The following is an 11946-nucleotide window of genomic DNA, read 5'->3' on the forward strand; positions in this document are numbered from 1 at the left end:
ACATCCCATGAGCAAATAAATAAAACCTCCCACAGCCCTGTTCAGTTGAAGGGCCTTTAATCACCATCCCCATATCTTTTTAATAAAAATGAAAATGTTCAAAGAAAACAAAAATGTTTTTTAATGCCCTTGTGTTTTTCTCCCAGTTGCTCCCAGCAGTGTCCAAGAGATCAGTCTGCAATTCCTGGAGGGTTGGCAACCCTTAAAAGATGCATCTTTGATGAAAAGCTTCTAAAGGTTTACTGGACAATTCCACTAGTGCCAGCTCTTTCAACTGTCTGTTGTGTGGAGATCCACTCAAGTAGCTACCTATATATACCATTCCAATGCATTGAAGGCAAAACTGAGATGTAAGAATGTCAAAAAGTGTATTTCACTATTGAATATAAATGTTTCTCATATTACAGTCCATAAGTAGAAGGCTGCTTTTCCAGAAACTGATTTCCAGCCTCCTGCCCTTTCAGGACAATGATAAGCAAATGAGTGTGTTGCTTGCAGGGTCCCCTGATGTGACAAACAATTGATTAACTCTGTTTCCTGTAGGGACAAAACAATCAACCATGTGAAAGTGCTAGTTCTTGCTCAAACGGCTATACCTTGCCTCCCTCTTTCAAATTACATTACTAACAAAATCTTGCATGCATATAGTGCCTTTAACAAAGCAAAATACCTCAAGTTGTGTCACACCTATGCCCTAGGTGGTGATCTGGCATTTTCTTTCACCAAAATCTTCGAACACCCAGGGCCTACTCCACTTTGACAGGTTTTCATATTTCCCCACCCAACTCCGTCTCACCTGCTTTAACAAGTCATACATTCTCTCGAGCTCGTATATCTCTTTGATTTCTCTCTGTTCTCTCACTATGCCACCCATTGGGCTGGATTTTGTATAGGAGGTGGGTCTCCTGCCGCCGGGCCAAAATGTCAGGGGGAACCCCACTCCAGTCTTTTGGTATCAAAGTTTAAGGAGGCGGGATCCCTGTTCCTTTAAAATTGTGGCCACTGCTGGTACAGCAGAGACTTCAGACCCAGGCTCAACACTGGAAACTCTGAGAAGAGGCAGGGGAGGCGGTGGCATAGTGGTAATATCACTGGACTAGTAATACAGGGGCCGAGGCTAATGCTCTGGGGACGTGGGTTCGAATCTCACCACGGCAGATGGTGAAATTTGAATTTAATTAATAAATCTGGAATTGACAAAAGCTAGTCTAATGACCATGAAACCATTGGCGATTGTTGTAAAAATCTATGTGGTTCACTACTGTCCTTTAGAGAAGGAAATCTTCTGTCCTCACTTGGTCTGGTGTGCATGTCACGACAGACCTACTGCAAAGTGCCTTCTGAAATGGCTCAGCAAGCCACTCAGTTCAAGGACAATTATGAATGGGCAATAAATACTGGGCTAGCCAGTGACGCACACATCCCATGAATGAATAAAAAAAGGTAGGTGAGGCGTGGTTGCAAGAGGCAGTCCAGAATGCCCTGGTGAAGGTGGATGGGTGTTTGGTCCAGGGCCTGGGGTCCCGGTGGGTACAATTGTTCCCAGAGAGGGTCCTCTGTGGGCCACAAATTGCCCACAAAGGTGGAATTTCTCTTCCCCAAGCCCACACCTCATTTTACAAGGTGTCCTCCCCACGAGGCGGAGGACCCATCCCGCCACTGGTAAGATCCCAATGACAGTGGAAAGAAGCCCTTAATTGGTGGTCAATAGGCCACTTAAGGTCCTCAATTGGCCATTGGGCCGGATGACTGTCGTTGGCCTATCTTGCAGCCGGGAGAATCAGAACAGGGAATCCCGGCGACAGGTTCCGTGGCGGGTGATTCCGTCCCGAATCTCCATCCCCCCACCCCCGCTATGAAATCTGCTGTTGGTATGAGAACAAGATCCAGCCCATTGTGTTCCAACATTATCAGTTCTGACAATCAACCATCTTCTTTTCTCCACCCAATCAATTTAAAAGCTCAACATTTTCCATTTCTTGTGGATGTGATTCCTTATTGCCTCGCCACCACCTCCCCAACTATTGCTCTCTTCCTTTATATAAGCTGTTGTCATGCTAGGCTCCCACCTGACAAGAATAAGGCACATTAATTTTGTCATGAACACTGATTTTAAACTGTTACTGGAATGAAGAACGGACTTGTTAAACAAATCAGCTGTGGCTGGAAAAGACATTTGCATATTAACAGTTGATGATTAGAAGGACAAAGGACCATTCCCTGACACATTCACCCCACAATGGACCTTGATCACCAGGGATTGTGTGTAAGAGGAGCATTCCAGAGACTGCGAAGGTGAGGCAAGCCAAGACTTGGTCACATGACTAACCTTCTTGGCAACCTGGGGTTTTCTGAATTGTACAAACAGTTTGAACTCAGAAAGACGTTTTGCTCCTGGACTGAGAAGATCTCTCCTGTCTGCTCCCATCTCTTTCCCACAAGCCTCTGAATCCACTGAAGCCAGATGAACCCCAAGAAAGAAAAGTCTCCTACAGTAAACAAGGTTTAAGAAGAATAGTGGGCCCCAACGAAAAGCAAGACCTACCTACAAACAAGAACTCTACAGTGAGCTCAAAGAACCATAACAAAAACTCTTCAGATATTGCCTCAACCTTTTCCATTTTATTTTTCTTCTGCTCTTTTCTGTCTCTATTTGCACGTGTGTATCGTGTATGCATGCTAGCCTAGGCGCATTGTGTATCAGTAGGCGTCAACCGAATTAGAGTTTAAGTTCAAGTTTAATAAATTTCAATTTTTCTTCTTTAAACCTAAGAAAACCTGTTTGTGCTGGTTTCTTTGCCTTATAATTGGAAAATGGTGAACAAAAATTCATCAAGGGGGAGCTAAAAACACGATGTGTTAAAAATTAAACCCTGTTACAGTAAGACTAGGTGAAGGCTGAAAGGGAACCCTAGACCTCTTTCTCACCTGATCGTAACATTGTTCATTCGTAATATCTTCTCTTTGGCCTCCCTGTCTCGAAAGACAATAGGTAAACGCCTGGAGGTGATCAGTGGTTTGTGAAGCAGCGCCTGGTGTGGCTATAAAGGCCAATTCTAGAGTGACAGACTCTTCCACAGGTGCTGCAGATAAAATTGGTTGTTGGGGCTGTTACACAGTTGGCTCTCTCCTTGCACTTCTGTCTTTTTTCCTGCCATCTGCTTAGTCTCTTCGACGCGCCACTCTTTAGCCCTGCCTTTATGGCTGTCCGCCAGCTCTGGCGATCACTGGCAACTGACTCCCACAACTTGTGATCAATGTTGCAGGACTTTATGTCGCATTTGCAGACGTCTTTAAAGCGGAGACATGGATGGCCTGTGGGTCTGATACCAGTGATGAGCTCGCTGTACAATGTGTCCTTGAGGATCCTGCATTCTTCCATGCGGCTCACATGGCCAAACCATCTCAAGCGCCGCTGGCTCAGTAGGGTGTATATGCTGGGGATGTTGGCTGCCTTGAGGACTTCTGCGTTGGAGATACAGTCCTGCCACCTGATGCCAAGTATTCTCCGGAGGCAGCGAAGATGGAATGAATTGAGACGTCGCTCTTGGCTGACATATGTTGTCCAGGCCTCACTGCCGTAGAGCAAGGAACTGAGGACACAGGCTTGATACACTTGGACTTCTGTGTTCTGTGTCAGTGCGCCATTTTCCCACACTCTCTTGGCCAGTCTGGACATAGCAACGGATGCCTTTCCCATGCACGTTAATTTCTGCATCGAGAGACAGGTTACTGGTGATAGTTGAGCCTAGGTAGGTGAACTCTTGAACCACTTCCAGAGTGTGGTCGCCAATATTGATGGATGGAGCATTTCTGACGTCCTGCCCCATGATGTTCGTTTTCTTGAGGCTGATGGTTAGGCTAAATTCATTGCAGGCAGCCACAATCCTGTTGATGAGTCTCTGCAGACACTCTTCTGTGTGAGATGTTAATGCAGCATCGTCAGCAAAGAGAAGTTCCCTGATAAGGACCTTGCATACTTTGGTCTTCGCTCTTAGACGGGCAAGGTTGAAAAAACTGCCATCTGATGTTGCGTGGAGGAAAATTCCTTCTTCTGAAGACTTGAACGCATGTGAGAACAGCAGGGAGAAGAAGATCCCAAACAGTGTAGGTGCGGGAACACAGCCCTGTTTCACACCACTCAGGATAGGAAAGGGGTCTGATGAGGCGCTGCTATGCTGAATTGTGCCTTTCATATTGTCATGGAATGAGGTGGTGATACTTAGTAGCTTTGGTGGACATCCGATCTTTTCTAGTAGTTTGAAGAGACCACATCTGCTGACGAGGTCAAAGGCTTTGGTGAGATCAATGAAAGCAACGTAGAGGGGCATCTGTTGTTCACGGCATTTCTCCTGTAGCTGGCGAAGGGAGAACAGCATGTCAATGGTGGATCTCTTTGCTCGAAAGTCACACTGTGCCTCAGGGTAGGCACGCTCAGCCAGCTTCTGGAGCCTGTTTAAAGCGACTCCAGCGAAGACTTTCCCCACTATGCTGAGCAGGGAGATTCCACGGTAGTTGTTGCAGTCACCTCGGTCACCCTTGTTCTAAGAGAGGGTGATGATATTGGCATCGCGCATGTCCTGTGGTACTGCTCCCTCGTCCCAGCACAGGCAAATCAGTTCGTAGAATGCTGAAAGTATAGCAGGCTTGGCACTCTTGATTATTTCAGGGGTAATGCCGTCCTTCCCAGGGGCTTTTCCACTGGCTAGAGAATTAATGGCATCACTGAGTTCCGATTGTTCATTCGTAATATCTACATACTATGCTAATGCTATTCCACTATTTAAGAAGGGAAAATATAGGCCTGTCAATCCTATGTCTGTTATAGGAAAGTTACTACAATTTATTGTTAGGGACTGTGTGACTGAGCACTTGGATAAGCATTAACTGATGGGACAGAACCAGCATGATTTGTAAAAGGTAGGTCATGTCTAATGAACCTAGTTTAAATTTTTTTTGAAGTAACTAATATGGTAAATAATATGGTAAATATCTATGGTGTAGGTGGTTTTCTCCGGCATACCGAAAACACACCTGTTACTACGAGTTCTGGACGATAGGGATTATATGGACAGATCAGACTTGGACCCACATTTCCCGGGCTCAACCGTATTGTGTTTAATAAGATTAACAATAACACTCGTAAACAGTACAAAACAGTACAAACCTGGCTTGTCCAACAAGCCCTACCGTGCTAAATTACCACGGCCTAATAAAAGAACCCTCCCGTGAAATAAACTAACACAGGACCCCCAGCACTTACAATCACCTCCTCACACAGTTAAGTGGTCTTGTGGATGTGTAGACGCAGACAATATGCTCACCCCGATTGCCCGTTGCCTTGCTTGCAGCTTCTTCCTGTACATCTCGCTCCTGGTTCCACACTGCCGATGCAGTATCCGAGTTCCAGTTTGAGTCGAGGTCCATTGATGAGGGATGAAGAGCAGAGCTCAGCTTCTGGTGGTGTTCTGGTGAATGGAGCCGAGCCCCATTCGGGAGACGCACTGTATATTGATGCCGAGGAGAAGAGAGAAAAGTCGGCACCGGCTCCATATATATCCAAAACCCATCACCTTTTCTCCAGCCAATACTGATTGATATATTGACTCAGGTGATCTGTCTGGACGTCCCCCCCCCCCCCCCCCACTGTGGCCGGGAGTGACTCATAACCTTTGAAATCTTTGTGAAAAATGAGAGACAATGAGTGCTGATTATGGATGACTGCCGTTTCCTGAGTTGACGGCCCCCATTAACAGGTAATGGCTTTCAATCTCAAACCGATCATGTTAAACTGGCTTATCTCCCGGAAGACAATGGCCTGGCCATCTCCTGCCTTCCATCAGTTTCGGATGGGACTGAGTCATGACTGTGCTTTATTGAGTTACCTCTCGGGGTATTGTTCCCAGTAATCATGTTAGATGGTGATGACGTCAATCGGCCTGGGTCCCCTTTCACCCAGCCTGTCAGTGTGAAATCACCATTTGCATATGAATGCACCTTAGTCCGGTTAGCCTGGCTCCAAACTCCTGCCATTCAATCCTATTCCCTAAGCCACTCCCACAAGCTTGCCAAACAGTACAGTTCTTTATTGGGGTTTTGGATTTAAAATATGATTCATAAAAATGGCCAGAAAGCTGGTGCTACAATGGGTGTTATATGGACTTCCAGAAGGCAACTGATAACGGGTGGAATTTTGTGCAGATGCCGAGATCCCTGTGCCAGCTCTTGTATGGAAGGCCCGTCAAATTTAGTTCCAATCAGGCACTTAACTGGACAGTGGCGGGCCTTCCATAGAATTTCGGACCCTGCCGCTGGAAGTCCTGGCCTTGCAGAGCTGCTGGCCAATCAGAGGCCGGCAGCTGGAGCGCCACCATGGAGGCAGTGGCTGCTGCTGTAAACGCAGCAAGCAGACACTGAGGAGCGGCGCTCGAACTAGGCTTAAGCTAGGTCAGAGTAGGAGGGGTCTCGCAGGGTGGGGATTGTGGAGGAGGGAGGGGTGTAGGGGGATCGGCAGTAAGGGCATGGGGGTGGCCCTCAGCGAATCCCGCCCTTCCCGATGCTATGTACCTCATGCAGCATTCAGGCACAAGGTGCCTATGAACAATGGATGCCCCCCACACCCCCACACCTATAGCCGGGGAGCAGCCCACATGGTTTATCATGCCGTACTTCCCATGTGGCGGCAGGGCCGCCCGCCTCATGGGTAATTGCGGCTGCGGAAGAAAGAGGCCCATAAATTGGGGTTAATTATCCAGTTAAAAGCCTCAATTGGCCGTTCACAGGCCTTCCTGTCCCAGACTAAATTTCGGCGGAGGCAGGATGGCGACAGGGTCCCCACCCCCCGCACCCCCCGCTACCATCCCACCCAATTTTATGCTCTTCCTGCCTCCAAACCCACTGAGGCGAGAGCATAAGATTCCACCCAATGATCCAAGTAATCCACTGATGACAAAATGAGAGCACATAAAGTTGGAGGCAACCTATTGACACGGTAGAGATTCATTAGCAGGTAAGAGAGAGTAGGCACAATGGGTATGTACTCCAATTGGCAGGATGCGACTCATGATGTACCCCGTAGATCTATACTGGGTCCTTAGCTTTCCATTATATTTATAAATGACCTAGATGTAGGAATATAGAGCCATATATCCAAGTTTTCTAATGACATCAAGTTAGCTGGCTTGGTAAATAGAATAGGTTTGAGCAGAAAGTTGCAAAGGGACATTGGTACATTAAGTGAGTGGGCAAAACTGTGGCAGAAGGAGTTCAGTGTGGAGAACTGAGAGATCATTCATTTCGGACCTAAGAGAGATAAATGAGTGTGTTTTAAATGGGGAGAGGCTAGGGACTGTGGATGAGTAGAGAGATTTAGGGGTACAAATACAGAAATCAGTGAAAGCTTGACGACTTAATCAGCCAATAGAATGTGGACCTTTATCTCAAGGGAGCTAAGATACAAATTATGGGCTGGATTTTGTTCCCAGCCTGACGTCAGGTACCATGGTGGTGGGGGGGGGGGGCAGAAAATTGGAGCGCCAGGCTGATCTGTGGCGGCCCCTCCGCCGTTCTGCAACAGGACCCGAGTTAGCATATTTAAATTACATATTTACATGAATTAAAATGTAAACCGCAGCGATCTTACCTTCACTTCCCGATCTTCCGCGTAACGAGCGGCACTCACAATGCCTTCACTTTCCCATCCGGGGAAGCTGGCGCCATTGAGGTGGGGAATTCTGCACTCTAATGGGCATGGGGGGTGGCGTGGAGAAGGGGGTGAACTGTGCATTATGTTGTGCTGTTTGCAGGGCTGGCCGCCTTTTAAAAATGGTGCCAGCACCTGTTCATTCAACAGCTGATGCCGTGAATGGCGTCATCGAGGCCACCGTGCCATGTGATTGGGGGGCCGGCGGCCGCCTTAATAAATAAAATGGCTGCCTGCCGCATAATCACAGCAACGCGGCGGCGCTGCGTACCCGGTCCTGTGGTGGACGGTTGTCATGTTCTGCACCCGCCGCCAGGAGCGGTGGTGGGATTGCAAAATCCAGTCCTATGTTACAATCATATAAAGCTCTGGTTAAACCCAAATTCAAATACTGTGTTCAGTTCTGGGCACTGCACTTCAGGAAGGGTATATTGACCTTGGAGAGAGTGCAGTGGAAATTGACCAGAATGATACCAAGGCTAAATGGGTTAACTTATGAGCACAGGTTGCATAGAGTAGGTTTATATTCAGTGCAGAAGCTTCTCGGCCTTTTGGCTAAGATCAAGTGTAGTATCTGTTCTTATCAGTGCTTATTTGATTGAGAAGAGACCATGATCATTGCATTTTGATCCTGGGGAAGCTTTGAGTAAAATGGCTATAACCAATTTTCGAGCTTCGGGCCAGGGAGTGCGCAACACCGTTCGGGTGGTCGTGAAGGACAAGGAAGGAGATGCACCGGTCGATCGCACCTTCTTCATCAAGAAAATTCTCTTCGATTGCTGCAGATTTCAAGCGACGGACGTCTTCTGCCTGCAGGATTTCCCCAGCAGTGGATACTTCGACGTGACGTTCCGGAACGTGACGGGATGCATCAAGTTCCTGAAGGTGTTCAAGGAGAAAGGGGACCGGGCGCCGCTGTCGATCCTCACAGCGGAGCCGCTCTTCACGCTTCCGTCACAACGGGACCGGGTGGTGACGATTCACCTTGACAACCCCCATGTTCCGGTGGTGGATGTACTCACCTTTCTCGCCAGGTACGTCGAGGTGGCCGGCAGCAGCACTGATGTCAAGGACCCATTTGGGATCTGGACCAGCAAGCGGCAGGTCAAGGTGACCTTGAAGGTAGATCCCAGTGGAGCCATCATCCACCCTCCCTCCAGCTTCGCTATCGGGGGAAGTCGAGGCTTCTTGGTCTACGCTGGGCAGCCCAGAGTTTGCCACACCTGTGGCAAATCTGGTCACATGGCAGCCAACTGCAGCACGGTTGTTTGCAAGAACTGCAAGGAGGAAGGCCATCAGACCAAGGACTGTAAGCAGACTAAGTGTTGCAACTTGTGCGGTGCGGCAGGCCATCTCTACAAGACCTGCCCCAAACGTTGCCTCAGCTATGCTCAGGCGGCAAGGTCCAAGGAAAGGCCGGGAGAAGGTTCGACGAAGGCGTCCGCTGTTCGAAAGGAGACCAGCAACCTTCTTCGCAGTGAGGAACTTCAACCTGAGAAGGAAGGGGAGGCAGCTGAAACCAACGACCCAGCACCTACCCAGCGCCCGGAAACCCCTCCTCCACAGACAGAATCAATGGAGGAGGAGGCAGCAGATGGACAAACAGGTCAGTGGCAAGTGGTCCAGAGGAAAACCACAAAGAAAATACATCCCAAAGCCACCACCCAAACCAGTGGCAAGAGGAGGCTCTCTTCTGAATCAGACTGCAACAACTCCTCTTCACTGGACGGGGAAATGCTGGAACGACAGCCCCTTCAAAAGAGGCGGCAGAATTCCGAGATGGATGATAAGGCATCCCAGCCCGCGGGCACTGGAAGCTGTGATGGGCACGGCGTGCCCCAACCCCAATGCCTCACACGTAACGACGTGGCCAACGCATCTCAGCTCCGGGACAGCGGGAGCAAAGACACGTCTGGCGCACCTGAGCTCCGGGAGACCGGGAGCTGTGATGTTTTCGAGGAGGAACAGATGGAAGCAGCTGAGGACAACCCAATGCTCTCTGCCTACAAGACCCCCCCGATGTCACCCGAGCGGCACAAACCCTGCATGAAAAATCAGGAGGGGTTTCTGAGCCCAACCAACGTGAAACTGCTTGCGCACACGATGGGTATGCAGGAACATCCCGAAGGACTGGGACTAGCGAGGACAAATGGTATGGGAAGCAACAACTAATTTTTAGTAAAAAATGGGTGTAAGAATTGCTTCCATTAATGTGCGTAGCATTAACTCTACTACGCGATGTGTTTCAACCTTGGATTACCTTGCCAAGGTCAAAGCTGACCTACTGTTTCTGCAGGAGTGTGGAATACCACACCTCAGCACCTACAGGCAGTGGTCGCGATGGTGGTCCCACGGGCCATCGATCTGGTTGGGGGGTAATGACTGCCGCTCCTCCGGCCTGGGTATTCTGCTGCGGGGAGGTAACTTCACCATCTCCGAAGTTAAGGAGGTGGTGGGCGGCCGCCTCCTTGTAGCAGACGTGATGTACAACAACGCTCCGCTCCGGTTGATCAACGTGTACGCCCCGGTACAACGCAGCGAGCGGCTGACCGTCTTCCAGCAGCTCCCACTGCTGCTGGCGACGTCCAGGCCGGTCATCCTGGGCGGTGACTTCAACTGCATCATCGATGCGGCTGGACGATCCGGCAGTGACGACAGCAAACTGGACGCTACGTCCAGATTCCTAATAGAAACAGTTAAAGATGCCAAACTGCACGACGTCTTCAGCAAACCTGCAGACGGAGCGCAGCGCAGATACACATGGTCAAGATCGGACGGGTCTGCCCGTTCCAGGATTGACTTCCTGTTTGTGTCCCGTGCTGTCACGGTCGGATCCACCGACGTCAAGCCGGTGTTCTTCTCCGACCACTGCCTCTTACTGGCCGACTGTCACTTACAGGACGACCAGCGGGTTGGCAGAGGGACGTGGAAGCTCAATGCGACACTGCTGACCCCAGAGAACGTTGAGGAACTCAAAAGGGATTACAATGGTTGGAGGACCGTGAAACCCCTCTTTGAGTCTCCAGTTCACTGGTGGGAAGCGATTAAGGAGAACATCAAGAGGTTCTTCATCCACAAAGGTGTTCAGAAGGCGAGAGAGAGACAGAGGGAACTGTCCCGACTCCAGAAAATTATGCAAAATCTACTCCGGTTGCAGTCAATGGGGGTCGAGGTCAAGGAGGACCTCCAAGAGGTGAAGAGCCAGCAGGCCTCGCTCTTTGCCAAGGAGGCCTCCAAGATCATCTTCCGGTCCAGAGTCCGCTCCATCGAGCAGGATGAGACGTGCTCGCGTTACTTCTTCCAAAAGGTACACAGAGAGAGCTCTGTTATCAGCAGCCTGAAGGAAGAAGATGGCTCGGTAACGTCTTCGCAGTCCGACATACTAAGGATCAGCAAATCCTTTTATGCTGGGCTGTATGACGCGAAGCCCACAGACAGCAGAGCCTCCCAGTCCTTCCTGTCATCTATCACAGAGGTCCTAGATGACAGCAGGAGGGAGAGACTGGACAAGCCGCTAACTCTGGACGAGCTGACAAAGGCCGTCGAGTCTTTCGAGACGAGTAAAACCCCCGGGAGCGACGGCTTACCGGTCGAGTTGTACTCGGCCCTGTGGGACTGGGTCGGCCCGGACCTGCTGGAAGTATACGAGAGTATGCTCCTGGCCAGCAGCATGTCAGAGACCATGAGAAAAGGCATCATCACCCTCATTTACAAGCAGAAGGGGGAGAGGGCAGAAATCAGAAATTGGCGGCCCATCTCACTGCTTAATGTTGATTACAAGATTCTGTCCAAAGTCATAGCCAGTCGAGTCAAGTCTGCTCTGGAGTTGGTGATTCACCCCGATCAGACCTGTACTGTACCCGGCAGGAAGATCTCTGATAGTCTCGCGCTACTCAGGGATACGATCGCCTACGTACGGGACAGGAGGGTGGACACCTGCCTCATCAGCCTGGACCAGGAGAAGGCTTTTGACAGGATATCGCACACCTACATGATGGACGTGCTTTCCAAAATGGGGTTTGGGGAGGGAATCTGCAATTGGATCCAACTGCTCTACACAAACATCAGTAGCGCAGTCTCAATCAACGGGTGGGAATCTGAAAGTTTCCCGATCAAATCTGGAGTCAGACAGGGCTGTCCTCTGTCCCCGGTCTTGTTTGTTTGCTGTATTGAACCCTTTGCTGAGTCTATTAGGAAGGATGCGAGCATAAGAGGGGTGACAATCCCAGGCAGCGGAGGCACTC

The 11946-nt window shown here is 49.6% G+C and overlaps 1 pseudogene; it reads left to right on the forward strand.

The window, feature by feature from the left end:
- Positions 1-8237: 8237 nt before the first annotated feature.
- On the forward strand, positions 8238-8346 carry LOC137383726 (U2 spliceosomal RNA; annotated as a pseudogene).
- The last annotated feature ends 3600 nt before the right edge of the window (positions 8347-11946 follow it).

This window comes from Heterodontus francisci, chromosome 24 (assembly GCF_036365525.1).
Source record: "Heterodontus francisci isolate sHetFra1 chromosome 24, sHetFra1.hap1, whole genome shotgun sequence".
Taxonomy (NCBI): domain Eukaryota; kingdom Metazoa; phylum Chordata; class Chondrichthyes; order Heterodontiformes; family Heterodontidae; genus Heterodontus; species Heterodontus francisci.